This window comes from Pseudophryne corroboree, chromosome 1, assembly GCF_028390025.1.
Source record: "Pseudophryne corroboree isolate aPseCor3 chromosome 1, aPseCor3.hap2, whole genome shotgun sequence".
NCBI lineage: Eukaryota > Metazoa > Chordata > Amphibia > Anura > Myobatrachidae > Pseudophryne > Pseudophryne corroboree.
In genome coordinates, this window is record NC_086444.1 from 1,074,618,080 (window position 1) to 1,074,637,938 (window position 19,859).

Below are 19,859 nucleotides of genomic sequence, written 5' to 3' on the forward strand. Positions count from 1 at the left end.
AGCATCCTGGGCAGCGCTGAAGATGCGGAGGTGGCAGAAATGCCGCTGCATGTGGTGAGAACCCTGTAAAGCCTTTCCGCTTCATCACTGCACCTTAGATAACCCTTCTGCTGCCAGAACTCTGTAATCGGGGAAACAAAATATAGTAAAAGGGGTAGGCTCCCCTACAGTAATGCCCATCTGCAGTACTTAGATGGGGGTAGGTACCCCTTGTTAGTATGCAGCTCCCCTTACTTTCCAAGTGCCCCACTCATACAGTGAAGGGCTGTACTCTGCAATCGGGGAATATATATATATTTGTTATTAGGGGTTAGGCTCCCCTTGGGTATTTGTGCCCTATATTAATTATTAAGGTGGTAGGCTCCCCTCACTACAGTGCCTGTCAAAGCTAATATTACTGTGTGCTTATTCCTATTACAAAGGTGGGTTATTATTGACTGTGTTATGCAAGCTTCACCCAGCAGTGCCTGTTAAAGTTAATATACCTGTGTTCTTTTATTACCAAGGCAGATAATTATTGACTGTGTTATGCAAGCTCCACCCAGAAGTGCCTGTTCAAGTTAATATACCTGTGTGCTTGTTGCTATTACAAAGGCGGGTTATTATTGACTGTGTTATACAAGCTCCGCCCAGCAGAGTTGGTCAAAGCTAACATACCTGTGTGCTCATTAACTACAAAGGCGGGTTATTATTGACTATGTTATGCAAGCTCCGCCCAGCAGTGCCTGTTGAAGCTATTATACTTGCCTATTGCTATTGCTGGTTATATGAGACTGAGCTATTATGGAGACAACGCCAGCTTGCTTACTTGTTCCCGCAACTCACTTGCCTACTGTTATTGCTGGTTACACAAGACTGTGCTATTGATAGGATAATGCCAGCTTGCTTACCTGTTCCCGCAACTCACCTACTTACTGTTATTGCTGGTTATAAGAGACTGAGCTATTATAGACACAACGCCAGCTTATACTCAAGTTGTTTTTTTTTTGTGTATGTAAACAAAGAGTTCTCAACACAATTGTTACTTATTCTGTCACTGTCACCTCTAACATATAATAATAATAATAAAATGGAGTTGGATCCTGATCTTTGTATCGTCATTGTGTCTGAGGGGTAAAGCAGGTCTGCCTCTCTGATCTTAACTGAACCTGATATATCTTAGTACCCCACACTTAGTTTAAGTTCCGGCACCGGATTGTGTGCGTTACACATTTTCTCCCTATGAGAAATATACCCCTTTGGGGTAGATAAACTAAGATGTGGGTTTATAGAAGAGGAGATGTTTCCCATAGCAACCAATCAGATTCCAGCTATTATCTTCTAGAAGGTGCTAGATAAAAAAAAGTTGACTTTTATTGATCCCTATGGGCACTTCTAGAAACCTGCAGCTTAGTAAAAAAATCACCTTAGAGTCTGAGGACCTGCTACCCCCTGCAATCAACAGTGTGGGTGCAATATGTCACTGTTTTCGCCTGTATAATGCTTTAAAGTTAGAGAAGTCTGCAAAGGTTTGACTATTTTGATTTTGAAACAGTTATTTTTATTGTAAAAACAAGTCTATAAAGAAACAAGTCCAATGAAGAGACAAATGCAATGAAAACAAGGCCCATGGTCCTGGTAACATAGAGACAATGATGAGCATATATAAAATGTATTCAACAAATTCTCAAATATAAACCCTATAACAAAAAAAGAGAAAGAAGGGGATAGGGGAAGGAAAGGAAACAATAAGAGGGAAGAGAGGCGCAAGGAAGGGGACACCAAACGCTGTAAGGGAGGTCAGAAACCAATTCAGTGGAATATAATCTGGTCAGTAAGAGTACAACATTGAATATTAATGAGTGATAAACCATTCAAGCTTTCACCACTTTTATAATTTTTTAAATCACAAATAAAGTCACCCCCAAAATAAATTGTAAGCATCTTTCATGCTCCCATTCTTTATTGATAACACTATGCTCTGAAAGGGCATGGCATGTGGGGCGGACTAGCCCTGTGCCAGATTCCTATCGGCGGCCCTCCATGTGAGTTTTTGGTACATCCCACCGATCTGTTATTTATTGCAGCGATAAGCAGCAATAAGAAATAATAATTACTGAGTCTAAAACCCAATAAGAAATATTTATGCCCCTAAAATATTTATGCCCCTAGTTGTTTTAAGTGCCTTGGACCCCCAAAGCATTAATTCAGCTGCTGATGCATCCATAATCCCACTAGAAGCGGCTTCAGATATCATTATCCCATATGATTAAAATCGATAAATCCATCTTCCTAGCAAGGATTAAGCAATATAATGCATGGAAAATACCGGTAATATTAAAATAAAACATTATATATATATATATATATATATATATATATATAGGAATGGCTCGGATCGGCACTCTCCATAAAGATACAATAATGCTCTGGTGCCCTCTGGGGCATGCGTCCAGAAGTTTACAACAAATCAATCAGAGGCACTCAGAGACTGGGACAGCCATGAGTCTCTGAGTGCCGCTGATTGATTCGTTGTAAACTTATATATATATATATATATATATATATATAATTTATTTATTTTTACTTTTTTCCCATAGATCCATATTTAGTAATTAGCGTACAAATGCTGTACACTTTGAAAACAGAAAAATCAGTCACAGACTGATAACATCCCTAAAATATTGATTTTATTATAGACACATCTAGAGCCCTCTAATGGCAGAAATATGAATTGCAGGCACCCGATCACTTGCTTATCCCAGTATACTAATAGAACCTCTATCTCCCGAGGAGAACAATTAGTTTTGTAAACGCTGAACAGACATCACTGCGCTGGTAACCGCTGCACAAAGCCGTGGCTGCTGTCTAAGCGACACATCCCCCTAGCAGAGCCAAATGCAGCTTCTCACAGGTCCTTAGCACAAAGACAAACTAGACGCTACCATCTCCCTTTCCTACCGTTCTACGTCACTGCGGCGTTGCCGCTTTAACAACAGCTAGGCCGGAGCAGTGCATGCTGGGTAGTCAGTCCTGCGTGGAATGTTGGGAACTTGTTGTTCTCTGCGTGTTGAGGTGTGGAACTGTGTGAAGCGGGACACGTGAAGGGAGGTGAGTTAGTGTCCAGTACTGTAAGTGCTGCTGCCTGGTGCCATTGTCTGCAGAAGGTGGTGTTGATATCGAGGGGGCTGCCACCCGTGGGTGCAGGAGGTGTGGTTGGTACTGTACCACTGGGTAGAGGAAGTGGGGCTGATACCCGTGGGTGCAGGAGGTGGGGCTGGTACCCGTGGGTGCTGGAAGTGGGCTTCAGCTGCTGCAATGTCATTACTGTGTTACTTTATAGGAGGGAGGTGGGTAGGCAACCTGTGGCACTTCAGCTGCTGTGAAACTTCACACCCAGCGTATCCTGCCACAGTTATGCTGTTATGCATGGTAAAACGGAATACAAGTGTAATCCCAGAGGATGGGATGCTGGCTGTCAGTATCCCAATAGCGACATCCCAACCACCAGAAGGCCGGCAGCAGGGCAAGTGCTATGAGGCCCCTGCGGGCAGGGTGGCTCACTGTGCCCGCCACAGAATCTATTCCCACTCTGAGTGTCGTGGACACCCACGAGTGGGAATAGCCCCTGTGAGCTGGTATTCCGGCTGGCGGGATTCTGGCGTCGGTATCCTGACCGCCGGGATCCCTACAGTCGGCAAATTGATTGCCTCCCGGTAAAACTATGGCAGTGGTTGTTAGGATGTGTAGCTATACAGCGGCTGGAGTACCCCAGGCTGCATACCCCAGCTTTACAGGATGCACTTCAGCTCTACCAGTTTATGGGGGAAATTCAATTGCCGGCGAATCATTTGCTCAACTGAATCTGCACGGCACACGCTGCATTTTACGGTGATAGGATCTCGCACAGCAGTTTTTGCTACTCCATAGGGTAGCATGCACTTTACTGCAAATCGGGCATACGGCCAGCCGGGCGAAGGGTGAGAGAAGGGGTGCCACTGGCAGCATTTAAATCCCATGGCAGCGGGACAATTAAATTCCCCCCAATATGTGTGGTGTTTACCTCCTATGCTCATTCACTTTTCATAAATATGTCTGAGTTACCATGGTGGTGTCTTGCATATCATTAATTGTAATGTGGACAACTTTGTAGAATGATCAGGGGAGCACATTTGGGGTACAGGAGCATTTTGTTTTCTCCTTATGCTCTGTGCATCAAGAAAAGTTCAGCATTTTGTTTTTTTAAATCTGTAAATGCTGAAATGGTTTCTTTTGTGGTAATCATAAAGTTTCTAGTTCTCAATTTGCACTTTGAAATATAAAATACCATGCTGTTGATAGTTCTGGAATAATGTATCACTGTAAACTTCATAATTACTGAGGTTTATTAAGTAAGAAAGTGCAAATAATTGAAATATATTGCAGCCAACTGGACAGTGTGCTTTAAATACTCAACTTTTGATATACATTTGTTTAGGGTGTCTGCTCCCAAAAAAAGCGTTATTCATATTTAGTTGGGTGATGGGGAAGCTTTGGAGGGAGAAGTCAAAATTAGTAATACCCCTTTCACACCGCAAATATATCCCGGGATATTGCCGGGTCGAGCTGCTGTCTAAAAGAACCACTTTTGAATATCCCGGGTCGAGTAACCCTGCATTTCAACCCGGTATAAAAGCAGTGTTATACCCCTTTCACACTGCCAATGCCGGATCCCACCTGGGAATTGGAAACGGGTCCTTCCCGGGTGGGATCCGGCATTGACAGCTGCTGCAAGCTTTCCCGACCCTGCAATATGCCGGGCAGGTTGCCATAACAGCGGGGGGGGGGGCGGAGTCAGTGGTGGAGGCGGAGCTGGGAGATGAGCTCGTCTTCGCGCCGCCTCTCCCTATCTAGTAAACGGGTCCCGGGTCGCATTGACCCGGGAGCCCGCTTACGCAGCCACTGACCCGGTATTCAACCCGGGCATAATACTGCTTTATACCCGGGTTGAATTGCCGGGTAAGGATGCCCCTTTCATACCGCACGCCGACCCGTGTTGTCGGGTCGATACCGGGTTATTTGTGCGGTGTGAAAGGGGTATTATACACGGGTTGGACCCAGGTCAATGTGCACTCTAAAGAGTCCAACCCGGGTTATTCAACCCTGCATTCATGTAAACATGCTGATTGGCTGTTCTTTGTGTGCCTTGATGATGTCATCAGCCTGAGTCCTGCTACACAGGAGAGAACAGAGAGCATTAGAGCTATTAAGAATTAGGGGTGAGGCAGAGATTGCCAGGCAGCTTACTGTATACCTCCCAACTTATTAAAAGCACAAAGAGGGACCTTGGCGCGCGCTAAGTGCACCCAAAAAGGGTGTGTGACCTATATGAAAGGGGTGTGGCCTCGTGGCAAAGCCTCAATCGCGAGTCACACCCCCTTGTACCGTCACTGAGGGGGCATGCCCAGCGCTCTCTAAGCCCATTATCCCTCTGTCACCTGTGCATGCGCACAGCGTCTATTCACCGCTGCTCTGCAAAGCAGAGCAGCAGTGACAGGAGCCTCCCAACTACCCCCCACCCCACCCCCACCGCGGGACACTGCAGCTCTGGGGTGGGACAGTCCCCCCAAAAATCGTGAAAATCGGAACAGTTGGGAGGTAAGTTACTGGAACAGATGCAATTGTGTATAAAAACATAGCTCTGTCAGCCATGATTCCTGCAGTGATGTGAGCTGTCCCCACCCTCTCCTTTTGTCCCCTTCTGACACCTCATCTTTCTGAGCCAAAAAAAGTCCATTTAAAATGACATCCATGGTGTTTTAATTGCTGACCCGGGTTGAGTTAAAAGGAGCCAACCCTGCAATAACCCGGGTTGAAAGTGTAGTGTGAAAGCGTCTGACCCGTGTCCGACCCGGGTCGGACCCAGGTTCAAATTATACCCCTTTCACACCGCACAAATAACCCGGTATCGACCCGGCATATTGCCGGGTCGGCATGCGGTGTGAAACGGGCATTGCCGAAATCGCGGGTCGGCTGACCCGGCAATTCAACCCGGGAATAAAGCAGTGTTATACCCGGGTTGAATACCGGGTCAGTGGCTGTGTAAACGGGCTCCCGGGTCAATGCAACCCGGGACCCGTTTACTAGATGGGGAGAGGCGGCGCGGAGATGAGCTCATCTCCCAGCTCCGCCTTCACCACCGACTCTGCCCCCCCCCCTGCTGTTATGGCAACCCGCCCGGCATATTGCCGGATCGGGAACGCTTGCAGCAGCTGCCAATGCTGGATCCCACCCGGGAAGGACCCGTTTCCAATTCCCAGGTGGGATCCGGCATTGGCAGTGTGAAAGGGGTATAACACTGCTTTTATACCGGGTTGAAATGCAGGGTTACTCGACCCGGGATATTCAAAAGTGGTTCTTTTAGACAGCAGCTCGACCCGGCAATATCCCGGGATATATTTGCGGTGTGAAAGGGGTATTACTCATGACAGTGGTTATTATTTAGGAACAACTATATATAATAATAATAATAATAATAATAATAATTTTATTTATATAGCGCTCTTTCTCCAATAGGACTCGAGGCGCTTAACAGATACATAGCATAATATAGGGGGTAATTCCAAGTTGATCGCAGCAGGAAATTTTTTAGCACTTGGGCAAAACGATGTGCACTGCAGGGGGGCAGATATAACATTTGCAGAGAGAGTTAGATTTGGGTGGGTTATTTTGTTTCTGTGCAGGGTAAATACTGGCTGCTTTATTTTTACACTGCAATTTAGATTGCAGATTGAACACACCCCACCCAAATCTAACTCTCTCTGCACATGTTATATCTGCCTCCCCTTCAGTGCACGTGGTTTTGCCCAACTGCTACCAAAATTCCTGCTGCGATCAACTCAGAATTACCCCCATAGTACAGAAAAGCTTTTCATAAAATACAGAAGCATGTAGGTACTAAAGGGACAATTATGGGAATGCTTGAGTTGAATACCGGGTCAGTGGCTGCGTAAACGGGCTCTCGGGTCGATGCGACCCTGGACTCGTTTACTAGATAGGGAGAGGCGGCGCGGAGATGAGCTCATCTCCCAGTGCCACCTCCGCCCCCCGCTGCTATGGCAACCCGCCTGTCTTATTGCCGGGTCAGGAAAGCCTGCAGCAGCTGCCAATGCCGGATCCCACCCGGGAAGGACCCGTTATCAATTCCCGGGTGGGATCCGGCATTGGCAGTGTGAAAGGGGTAATACGGGGTCGAACCCAGGTTTTGCGGTGTGAAAGGGGTATACAGACACATTGGGGTCGATTCAATTCGGCAACTTATGAATAGCGCCGGGAATTAGCTCCCGACGCTATTCAATTCTGCTGCTAGTTACCTGCAATTGTCGGGAATTCTTCTCTCATCCCCGGGGGGGTGAGAGAAGAAAACCGACAAAAGTGCTGCCGCGCGGCCGGCGCAAGGCTGATTCTGTCGGGAATCAGCATCGCTGCGGGTAGTTAAGTCGGAGAATGCCCGTTCTCCCGACAAAACTACCTGTTAAGTCGGCGAGAATGGGCTTTCGCCGACTTAACTTTAGCTGAATTGAATAGCGTCGGGAGCTAATTCCCAGCCCTATTCATAAGTTGCCAAACTGAATCGACACCATTGTGATGATAAGGATCAAGTGCTGGTTAAATGTTTACTCTTCTGTTTTGTTTTGTTTTGTATTTAGCATACTTAATTTTCCAAGTAGGAAAAAATATTTTCAAAACTGAGATACCTTTTAGTAGGCTAGAAGGGCCACCATCCTTTCATGGTGAATGAAGCTAATTCTGTTTTACATATTCCATACCTTCCTTACCTGGAGTTTTTCTAAAACCTGAAAAGGTGAAGTTTGATTCTCTCTCTTTCCTGCTTGTGACCAGAAACGTGCAGGGGGGAAGTGCTGCCAATATGTGACGGCTATTGAACTACTAGAGTTCTTCTGGTTGGGGTTAGGGGTGATGTTTGGTAGAACATTTTACGTGTATGTGTATATATCACGTTAGAGAAAAAATACGTACCTGCTGTTGCAAAACAATACTATAAGAGGGTTGAGGCAAAGATGGCAACAAATAAATTAAAAATATAGGGGGCTGGGGTTTCAAAGAGAAAATGGTACAAATTAATAAAAAGTTATTAAAAAGTATATAAGGCGGAGGGTTTGACATATATATTATGGTACCAAATCTTTAAAATACCATCTGTAATTGCAGTCTGCATTGCCCGGCTTGTGGTATTTTTCACTCTGCACTGAGCCCATTCTTATTCTTCAGTGATGGGCAGCAGAGCCCCAAATATACTATATATGCCACAAATGTACAATAGTGTAATAAGTACAATAAAGATTATATATAGACCTCCCCTAGTTTATATACACACAGACACATACAGTGCATCCGGAAAGTATTCACAGCGCTTCACTTTTTCCACATTTTGTTATGTTACAGCCTTATTCCAAAATGGAATAAATTCATTTTTTCCCTCAAAATTCTACACACAATGCCCCATAATGACCATGTGAAAAAAAGTTTGCAAATTTTATTAAAATTAAAAAAAAAAAAAAAAAATCACATGTACATAAGTATTCACTGTCTTTGCTTAGTACTTTGTTGATGCACCTTTGGCAGCAATTACAGCCTCAAGTCTTTTTGAATATGATGCCACAAGCTTGGCACACCTATCTTTGGCCAGTTTCGCCCATTGCTCTTTGCAGCATCTCTCAAGCTCCATCAGGTTGGATGGGAAGCGTAGGTGCACAGCCATTTTCAGATCTCTCCAGAGATGTTCAATCGGATTCAAGTCTGGCCTCTGGCTGGGCCACTCAGGGACATTCACAGAGTTGTTCTGAAGCCACTCCTTTCATATATTGGCTGTGTGGTTAGGGTCATTGTCCTGCTAAAAGATGAACCGTCGCCCCAGTCTGAGGTCAAGAGCGCTCTGGAGCAGGTTTTCATCCAGGATGTCTCTGTACATTGCTGCATTAATCTTTCCCTCTATCCTGACAAGTCTCCCAGTTCCTGCCACTAAAAAACATCCCCAAAGCATGATGCTGCCACCACCACGCTTCACTGTAGGGATGGTATTGGCCTGGCGATGAGCGGTGCCTGGTTTCCTCCAAACATGACACCTGGCATTCACACCAAAGAGTTCAATCTTTGTCTCATCAGACCTGAGAATTTTGTTTCTCATGGTCTGAGAGTCCTTCAGGTGCATTTTTGCAAACTCCAGACGGGCTGCCATGTGCTTTTTACAAAGGAGTGGCTTCTGTCTGGCCACTCTACCATACAGGCCTGATTGGTGGATTGCTAAGGTTCTCCTCTCTCCACAGAGGAATGCTGTAGCTCTGACATCGGTCAGGGAGGTGACCATCGGGTTCTTGGTCACCTCCCTGACTAGGGCCCTTCTCTCCCAATCGCTCAGTTTAGATGGCCGGCCAGCTCTAGGAAGAATCCTGGTGGTTCCGAACTTCTTCCATTTACGAATGTTCGAGGCCATTGTGCTCATTGGGACCTTCAAAGCAGCAGATATTTTTCTGTACCCTTCCCCAGATTTGTGCCTCGAGACAATCCTGTCTCGAAGGTCTACAGACAATTCCTTTGACTTCTTGCTTGGTTTGTGCTCAGACATGCACTGTCAAGTGTGGGACCTTTATATAGACAGGTGTGTGCCTTTCCAAATCATGTCCAATTCACTGAATTTACCACAGGTGTACTACAATTAAGCTGTAGGAACATCTCAAGGATAATCAGTGGAAACAGGATGCACCTGAGCTCAATTTTGAGCTTCATGGCAAAGGCTGTGAATACTTATATACATGTGATTTCATAGTGTTTTTTATAATTTGCAAAAATCTCAAAACTTTTCACGTTGTCATTATGGGGCATTGTGTGTAGAATTTTGAGGACAAACATGAATTTATTAGTGATGAGCGGATTCGGTTTTACTCGGTTCTCAAAACCGAATCTTATTGGCTATCCAAAACACGTGACATCAGTGAGCCAATAAGATTCGGTTTTGAGAACCGAGTAAAACCGAGTAAAACCGAATCCGCTCATCACTAGAATTTATTCCATTTTGGAATGAGGCTGTAACATAATTGTAAATGAAGGTGTGGAAAGTGTCACCGAGTGTTGCTTCACATAGCAGCAGTGTCTTAAGATGCACCCGTTTTTTCTTTTTTTTACATTTTCTCTGTTTGTTTTCTTCTGTGACTATTAGCTCGCCACTCCTCACCTGACTTGTAATATTTGGTGGACAGTCTGAACATTAGCACAAGTTATAAGACTTTATTTTCCGTCCACAGAAAGGATATATTTCTGTCAACCACCATATGAAGTCTTCCTTGGAAGAACAAAGGCTGACCATTACTGACTGATCTGTCTCGGCACACATTGGACAGACCGCTTGTTTATTTGGCAGAACGGTAAGTCACTCTCATATGTATATTATCTTTTTAAATAATGTAAACAAATGTATATGAAACCTAAATACATTAGCCTAGCTTACACACATGGGTGTATTTAATGCATAGTGTGTATTGGTTTCCAATGTTTGTGCTGCAAGTTACAAGTTTTAACGCCTAAACCTAAAGTGGTAAATTTTTTTGTTGTATTTTTTTTTTTTGTATCTGCATATATGAGAGAAATGGTTTGATTTGCACGTGATAATTGCACTTTTGTATTATTGCATTATTCATGTACAGATGTGTCCTCATACATCTAGCCTTAAAATGCCATGCAACGTGAGACCCCTGGTTTGAATGAACCAGTCGGTGTAGCGTAGCAAATGATTCTTTAAATTTGCACCTTTTTCACCACAGACAATTCAATTCAGTGAGAGTTTGTCTTCAAATTCCTGACTTTACAAACTCCCGTGCATCACGGGAATTTGATTGTCAGGAATGTGTTTTTTAGTCGGCAGTTCAATTCAGAGAGGGATATTGTAATTAGTCTGACTTAAATATGAATGTCGGGAATTTGCAAACTCTCGGGAATTCAATTGTCAGGAATGTGTTTTTTTGTTTATTTAGTCTGCAATTCACTTCAGGGAGGGATATTGTAATTAGTCTGACTTAAATGTGGAAGGGACAGGGAGGAGACTTATTTTCCCTCCTTTTACTCCCAGGAATGCAATGTTAAGGCAAGACTTTGAAGTAGAAGCCACAACCATTTTGGTACTGACATGAAAGGAATGGTAGCAGCAGTGGGAAGCAGTATATTGTTCTGTGGAAGTGTGGAAAACATCAGTCATCGCTTTATAATGTGACTTAATTGTCGTTGGCACCAGTAGGGTAAGCTTGCTGGCACTATGACAGCCAAAGGCAGGGAATCTCTAATAATCACATGTAACTGGGACTGGTTTAGGGCGGCTTGCTTGGCATCATACATATGGAAGTGTAATGGTTGAAGATCTTGGGCAAATGACTTTAGCCATGTTTTCTTTAGCTTATCACGTGCTATTTTCCATTCCTCCAGAATGTGTTACAGTATTTAGGCACTGGTATGGTATCCTTTTAGGCAGACATGTCCAAACCACTTTTCTCTAACGTCCTAAGTGGATGCTGGGGACTCCGTAAGGACCATGGGGAATAGCGGCTCCGCAGGAGACTGGGCACAAAAGTAAAGCTTTAGAACTACCTGGTGTGCACTGGCTCCTCCCCCCATGACCCTCCTCCAAGCCCCAGTTAGATTTTTGTGCCCGAACGAGAAGGGTGCACACTAGGTGGCTCTCCTGAGCTGCTTAGTGAATAGTTTAGTTTTAGGTTTTTTATGTTCAGTGAGACCTGCTGGCAACAGGCTCACTGCATCGAGGGACTAAGGGGAGAAGAAGCGAACTCACCTGCGTGCAGAGTGGATTGGGCTTCTTAGGCTACTGGACATTCGCTCCAGAGGGACCGATCACAGGCCCAGCCATGGATAGGTCCCAGAGCCGCGCCGCCGGCCCCCTTACAGAGCCAGAAGACAGAAGAGGTCCGGAAAATCGGCGGCAGAAGACGTCCTGTCTTCAACAAGGTAGCGCACAGCACTGCAGCTGTGCGCCATTGCTCTCAGCACACTTCACACTCCGGTCACTGAGGGTGCAGGGCGCTGGGGGGGGGGGCGCCCTGAGACGCAATAAAAACACCTTGGATGGCAAAATAAATGCATCACATATAGCTCCTGGGCTATATGGATGAATTTAACCCCTGCCAGAATACAAGAAAAACGGGAGATAGGCTCCGCCCCCTTCTCGGCGGCCTTATCTCCTCAGCACACTGGCGCCATTTTCCCTCACAGCTCCGTTGGAGGGAAGCTCCCTGGCTCTCCCCTGCAGTCACTACACTACAGAAAGGGTTAAAAAAGAGAGGGGGGGCACTAATTACGTGCAGTATTAAAAATACAGCAGCTATAAGGGGAAAAACACTTATATAAGGTTATCCCTGTATATATATAGCGCTCTGGTGTGTGCTGGCAAACTCTCCCTCTGTCTCCCCAAAGGGCTAGTGGGGTCCTGTCCTCTATCAGAGCATTCCCTGTGTGTGTGCTGTGTGTCGGTACGTTTGTGTCGACATGTATGAGGAGAAAAATGATGTGGAGACGGAGCAGATTGCCTGTAATAGTGATGTCACCCCCTAGGGGGTCGACACCTGAGTGGATGAACTGTTGGAAGGAATTACGTAACAGTGTCAGCTCTGTATAAAAGACAGTGGTTGACATGAGACAGCCGGCTACTCAGCTTGTGCCTGTCCAGACGTCTCATAGGCCGTCAGGGGCTCTAAAGCGCCCGTTACCTCAGATGGCAGATATAGACGCCGACACGGATACTGACTCCAGTGTCGACGGTGAAGAGACAAATGTGACTTCCAGTAGGGCCACACGTTACATGATTGAGGCAATGAAAAATGTTTTACACATTTCTGATAATACGAGTACCACCAAAAAGGGGTATTATGTTCGGTGAGGAAAAACTACCTGTAGTTTTCCTGAATCTGAGAAATTAAATGAGGTGTGTGATGATGCGTGGGTTTCCCCCGATAACAACTGATAATTTCTAAAATGTTATTGGCATTATATCCTTTCCCGCCAGAGGTTAGGGTGCGTTGGGAAACACCCCCTAGGGTGGATAAAGCGCTCACACGCTTGTAAGAACAAGGGCTCTACCCTCTCCTGAGATGGCCGCCCTTAAGGATCCTGCTGATAGAAAGCAGGAGGGTATCCTAAAATGTATTTACACACATACTGGTGTTATACTGCGACCAGCAATCGCCTCAGCCTGGATGTGCAGTGCTGGGTTGGCGTGGTCGGATTCCCTGACTGAAAATATTGATACCCTAGATAGGGACAGTATATTATTGCCTATAGAGCATTTAAAAGATGCATTTCTATATATGCGTGATGCACAGCGGAATATTTGCCGACTGGCATCAAGTCTAAGTGCGTTGTCCATTTCTGCCAGTAGAGGGTTATGGACACGACAGTGGTCAGGTGATGCGGATTCCAAACGGCATTTGGAAGTATTGCCTTATTAAGGGGAGGAGTTATTTGGGGTCGGTCTTTCAGACCTGGTGGCCACGGCAACAGCTGGGAAATCCACGTTTGTACCCCAGGTCGCCTCTCAACATAAGAAGACGCCGTCTTTTCGTAGGCAAGCGGGCAAAAGGTTCCTCATTTCTGCCCCGTGACAGAGGGAGAGGAAAAAGGCTGCAGAAATCAGCCAGTTCCCAGGAACAGAAACCCTCTCCCGCCTCTGCCAAGCCCTCCGTATGACGCTGGGGCTTTACAAGCAGAATCAGGCATGGTGGGGGCCCGTCTCAATGAATTTCAGCGCGCAGTGGGCTCACTCGCAAGTAGACCCCTGGATCCTTCAGGTGATATCTCAGGGGGTACAAATTGGAATTCGAGACGTCTCCCCCTCGCCGTTTTCCTTAAGTCGGCTTGAACGATGTCTCCTTCTGACAGGGAGGCAGTTTTGGAAGCCATTCACAAGCTGTATTCCCAGCAGGTGATAATCAAGGTACCCCTCCTGCAACAGGGAACGGGGTATTATTCCACACTGTTGTGGTACCGAAGTCGGACGGCTCGGTGAGACCGATTCTAAATCTAAAATCTTGAACACTTACATACGGAGGTTCAAATTCAAGATTGAGTCACTCAGAGCAGTGATTGCGAACCTGGAAGAAGGGGACTACATGATGTCTCGGGACATCAAGGATGCTTACCTTCATGTCCCAATTTACCCTTCTCACCAAGGGTACCTCAGGTTTATGGTACAGAACTGTCACTATCAGTTTCAGACGCTGCCGTATGGATGGTCCACGGCACCCCGGGTCTTTACCAAGGTAATGGCCGAAATGATGATACTCCTTCGAAGGAAAGGAATTTTAGTTATCCCTTACTTGGATGATTCCCTGATAAGGGTAAGATCCAGGGAACAGTTGGAGGTCGGTATAGCACTATCTCAGGTAGTGTTGCGGCAGCACGATTGGATTCTCAATATTCCAAAATCGCAGCTGATTCCGACGACTCGTCTTCTGTTCTTAGGGATGATCCTGGACACAGTCCAGAAAAAGGTGTTTCTCCCGGAGGAGAAAGTCAGGGAGTTATCCGAGCTAGTCGGGAACCTCATATAACCGAGCCAAGTCTCAGTACATCAATGAAATGGTTCTGGGAAAAATGGTGGCTTCCTACGAAGCAATCCCATTCGGCAGATTCCACGCAAAAACTTTCCAGTGGGACCTGCTGGACAAATGGTCTGGGTCGCATCTTCAGATGCATCAGCGGATAACCCTGTCACCAAGCACAAGGGTGTCTCTCCTGTGGTGGTTGCAGAGTGCTCATCTTCTAGAGGGCCGCACATTCAGGACTGGGTCCTGGTGACCACGGATGCCAGCCTGCGAGGCTGGGGAGCAGTCACACAGGGAAGGAATTTCCAGAGCTTATGGTCAAGCCTGGAGACATCACTTCACATAAATATCCTGAAGCTAAGGGCCATTTACAATGCTCTAAGCTCAGCAAGACCTCTGCTTCAAGGTCACCCGGAGTTGATCCATTCGGACAACATCACGGCAGTCACCCACGTAAACAGACAGGGTGACACAAGAAGCAGGAGGGCAATGGCAGAAGCTGCAAGGATTCTTCGCTGGGCGGAAAATCATGTGATAGCACTGTCAGCAGTATTCATACCGGGAGTGGACAACTGGGAAGCAGACTTCCTCAGCAGACACGACTTCCACCCGGGAGAGTGGGGACTTCACCCAGAAGTCTTCCACATGTTTCTAAAACTCGACAAGTATTGCGCCAGGTCAAGGGACCCTCAGGCAATAGCTGTAGACGCTCTGGTAACACAGTGGGTGTACCAGTCAGTGTATGTGTTCCCTCCTCTGCCTCTCATACCCAAGGTACTGAGAATTATAAGATGGAGAGGAGTAAGCACTATATTCGTGCTCCGGATTGGCCAAGAAGGACTTGGTAACCGGAACTTCAAGAGATGCTCACGGAGGATCCGGGGCCTCTACCTCTAAGAAGGGACCTGCTCCAGCAAGGACCCTGTCTGTTCCAAGACTTACCGCGGCTGCGGTTGACAGCATGGCGGTTGAACGCCGGATCCTGAAGGAGAAAGGCATTCCGAATGAAGTCATTCCTATCCTGATCAAAGCCAGGAAAGATATAACCGCAAAACATTATCACCGCATTTGGCGAAAATATGTTGCGTGGTGCGAGGCCAGTAAGGCCCCGACGGAGGAATTTTCAACTAGGTCGATTCCTACATTTCCTGCAAACAGGAGTGTCTATGGGCCTGAAATGGGGGTCCATTAAGGTTCAAATTTCGGCCCTGTCAATTTTCTTCCAAAAAGAACTAGCTTCAGTCCCTGAAGTTCAGACGTTTGTGAAAGGGGTACTGTATATACAGCCTCCTTTTGTGCCTCCAGTGGCACCTTGGGATCTAAATGTAGTTTTTGGGTTCCAAAAGTCACATTGGTTTGAACCACTTAAATATGTGGAGTTAAATTATCTCACATGGAAAGTGGTCATGCTGTTGGCCCTGGCCTGGGCCAAGTGCGTGTCAGAATTGGCGGCTTTATCCTGTAAAAGCCCTCATCTGATTTTCCATTCGGACAGGGCGGAATTGAGGACTTGTCCTCAGTTTCTCCCTAAGGTGGTTTTCAGCGTTTCACCTGAATCAACCTATTGTGGTGCCTGCGGCTACTAGGGACTTGGAGGACTCCAAGTTGCTAGACGTTGTCAGAGCCCTGGAAATATAGGTTTCCAGGACGGCTGGAGTCAGAAAATCTGACTCGTTGTTTATTCTGTATGCACCCAACAAGCTGGGTGCTCCTGCTTCTAAGCAGACTATTGCTCGTTGGATTTGTAGTACAATTCAGCTTGCACATTCTGTGGCAGGCCTGCCACAGCCAAAATCTGTAAAAGCCCATTCCACAAGGAAGGTGGGCTCATCTTGGGCGGCTGCCCGAGGGGTCTCGGCTTTACAACTTTGCCGAGCAGCTACTTGGTCAGGAGCAAATACGTTTGTAAAATTCTACAAATTTGATACCCTGGCTGAGGAGGACCTGGAGTTCTCTCATTTGGTGCTGCAGAGTCATCCGCACTCTCCCGCCCGTTTGGGAGCTTTGGTATAATCCCCATGGTCCTTACGGAGTCCCCAGCATCCACTTAGGACGTTAGAGAAAATAAGAATTTACTTACCGATAATTCTATTTCTCGTAGTCCGTAGTGGATGCTGGGCGCCCATCCCAAGTGCGGATTGTCTGCAATACTGGTACATAGTTATTGTTACCAAAAAAAAATCGGGTTATTGCTGTAGTGAGCCATCTTTTCTAGAGGCTCCTCTGTTATCATGCTGTTAACTTGGTTTAGATCACAAGTTATATGGTGTGATTGGTGTGGCTGGTATGAGTCTTACCCGGGATTCAAAATCCTTCCTTATTGTGTACGCTCGTCCGGGCACAGTATCCTAACTGAGGCTTGGAGGAGGGTCATGGGGGGGAGGAGCCAGTGCACACCAGGTAGTTCTAAAGCTTTACTTTTGTGCCCAGTCTCCTGCGGAGCCGCTATTCCCCATGGTCCTTACGGAGTCCCCAGCATCCACTACGGACTACGAGAAATAGAATTATCGGTAAGTAAATTCTTATTTAAACGCTGTCTTTTAATATAGGATTCAACTGTGGGTTGGTCTTTGCATAGTTTTCGGATGTTTTAATTTCTCCGGTCCATTCGTTTTTCTGAAGTATATTTCCAAAGCACCTCATTTGGAAACATTCTAGCTTTGTTAGGTCGTTTTTAAGTATTGCCATTATTCTGAACCATAAAGTAAATTTGTTCTAACTGATATGTTGAATACCCTAATTTTTGTGGCAATGGTAATGTCCTTTTTGGTCCCAGGGGCCTTTTTTCAGAGATGCAAAGGCAGCTGTGGCACAACCTATGCGTCTCGTGATGTCACTTGTAGCGGCTATCTGTTGCCCGTTGATAGTTGAACCCAGGTATTTAAAGGTATCCACTTGTTCGGCAGTAGTATGCATGGGAGGGTGTGTACAGTGAGAAGTAGTGTAGTGTGTGCATGGAGAGGGTGCAGGGTAGCTGCAGTAGTGTTTGCGGGGAGGAGTATGCAGGGTGAGAGGTAGTGTACTGTGTGTGGGGAAGGGAGTGTTGGGGGGATGTATTCATGTGACCGGCATGCCTACCAACAGGGACTATTCCCATTTGTGGGTGTCCACGACACCCATAGAGTGGGAATAGAAGCTGTGGCGACCGCAGGGTGTACTCGCCCCCCGCCGGGATTCTGATGCCGGTATGCTGACCACCGGTCAGCCATTCCACACCTGAGTGTTGGTTGAGAGGTAGGCATGCACAGGTCAAACGTGGATATTTCACTATGCAAATGGGTATGTACCCAACTCCAAATTACTTCCAAAGCTACAAAAATACTGACCTGCAGTACATTTGTCCATGCATATGTGTTTGCCCTTTTCACTTTGGCAATTACCCCTGTGCAAATGTCTTGTGTTCTCATATAGTAAATACTCAGGGGTCTCTGTGCACTAAGAGTAGGTTACTAATATGGTAGCATGAACTGCCGATCAACCGATTGTCCGGCCTAGTGTACTGGGTGTGGGGAGTGGGGTGCAGGGTACTGGCTGTAGTTTAGTGTTTGTGGGGATGGGGGTGCAAGATAGTGTGTGCGGGAAGGGGGGTGCAGTGCAGGGTAGTGACGGATTATGCAGAGAAGGGAGTGAAGTAGTGTATTAGGGGGGTACACACGGAGAGATCAGTGCTTAAATTCTAAGCAACCTGACTAGATTGCTTAGACGTTAAGCACGGATCTCTCCATGTGTACCCCCACAGCTATAGCGATGCGCGGCCCCGCGCTTCACTATCGCCGGAGCTAGATTGAGCCTGCATGCAGGCTCAATCTAGCTCATCACTCATTTCATCGCTGGGTGACATGAGCGCCCCCCTTCCTCACTCAGCACACATCTCTGGGGAAATCTCCTTGTGTGTATGGGGCTGTAGTGTACTGTAGGTGGGGACGGGAGTAGAGATTAGCAGCAGTACTGTAGTGTGTGCAGGGTGAGTGGTGTAGAGTAGCAGCAGTAGTAAAGTCTTTTTCTCTGACATCCTAGTGGATGCTGGGAACTCCGTAAGGACCATGGGGAATAGACGGGCTCCGCAGGAGACTGGGCACTCTAAAAGAAAGATTAGGTACTATCTGGTGTGCACTGGCTCCTCCCTCTATGCCCCTCCTCCAGACCTCAGTTAGAATCTGTGCCCGGCCAGAGCTGGGTGCTCCTAGTGGGCTCTCCTGAGCGTGCTAGAAAAGAAAGTATTTGTTAGGTTTTTTATTTTCAGTGAGATCTGCTGGCAACAGACTCACTGCTACGTGGGACTGAGGGGAGCGAAGCAAACCTACCTGCTTGCAGCTAGCTTGTGCTTCTTGGGCTACTGGACACCATTAGCTCCAGAGGGTTCGAACACAGGGCCTGACCTCGATCGTCCGTTCCCGGAGCCGCGCTGCCGTCCCCCTTGCAGAGCCAGAAGACAGAAGAGAACGACGAAATCGGCGGCAGAAGACTCCTGTCTTCATTAAGGTAGCGCACAGCACCGCAGCTGTGCGCCATTGCTCCCAGCACACTTACACGCTACGGTCACTGTAGGGTGCAGGGCGCTGGGGAGGGGGGGGCGCCCTGGGCAGCAATTATTATACCTTTTGGCACTAAAAATACACATACATACACAGTCTGGCACTGTATATGTGTAAAAAACCCTGCCATTAATGTACACACAACGCGGGACAGAAGCCCGCCGCTGAGGGGGCGGGGCCTTCCTCAGCACACCAGCGCCATTTTCCCTTCACAGCTCCGCTGGAAGCAGCTCCCCAGGCTCTCCCCTGCAGTATCCAGGTGCAAGAAGGGTAAAAAAGAGAGGGGGGGCACATAAATTTAGGCGCAAATAATATAAGTAAGCAGCTATTGGGTAAATCACTTATTATAAGTGTAAATCCCTGTGTTATATAGCGCTGTGGTGTGTGCTGGCATGCTCTCTCTCTGTCTCCCCAAAGGACTTTGTGGGGTCCTGTCCTCAGTCAGAGCATTCCCTGTGTGTGTGCGGTGTGTCAGTACGGCTGTGTCGACATGTTTGATGAGGAGGGTTACGTGGAGGTGGAGCAAGGGCAGATAAGTGTGGTGTTGCCCCCGACAGGGCCGACACCTGATAGGATGGATATGTGGAAGGTCTTAACCGACAGTGTCAACTCCTTACATAAAAGGTTCGATGACGCAGCAGCCTTGGGACATCCGGGGTCTCAGCCCGCGCCTGCCCAGGCGACTCAGAAGCCGTCAGGGGCTCATAAACGCCCGCTAGCTCAGATGGTGGACACAGATGTCGAC

At 46.9% G+C, this 19,859-nt stretch overlaps 1 protein-coding gene across 1 annotated transcript in view; it reads left to right on the top strand.

The window, feature by feature from the left end:
- Positions 1–2,820: 2,820 nt before the first annotated feature.
- The window catches only part of LOC134926333 (uncharacterized), a 48,444-nt gene continuing 31,405 nt past the window's right edge, over positions 2,821–19,859 (top strand). The window contains exons 1-2 of the mRNA XM_063920980.1: positions 2,821–3,090; positions 10,281–10,400. The gene's annotated coding sequence lies outside the window, so the exon portion shown is untranslated. The remainder of the gene's footprint in view (positions 3,091–10,280; positions 10,401–19,859) is intronic.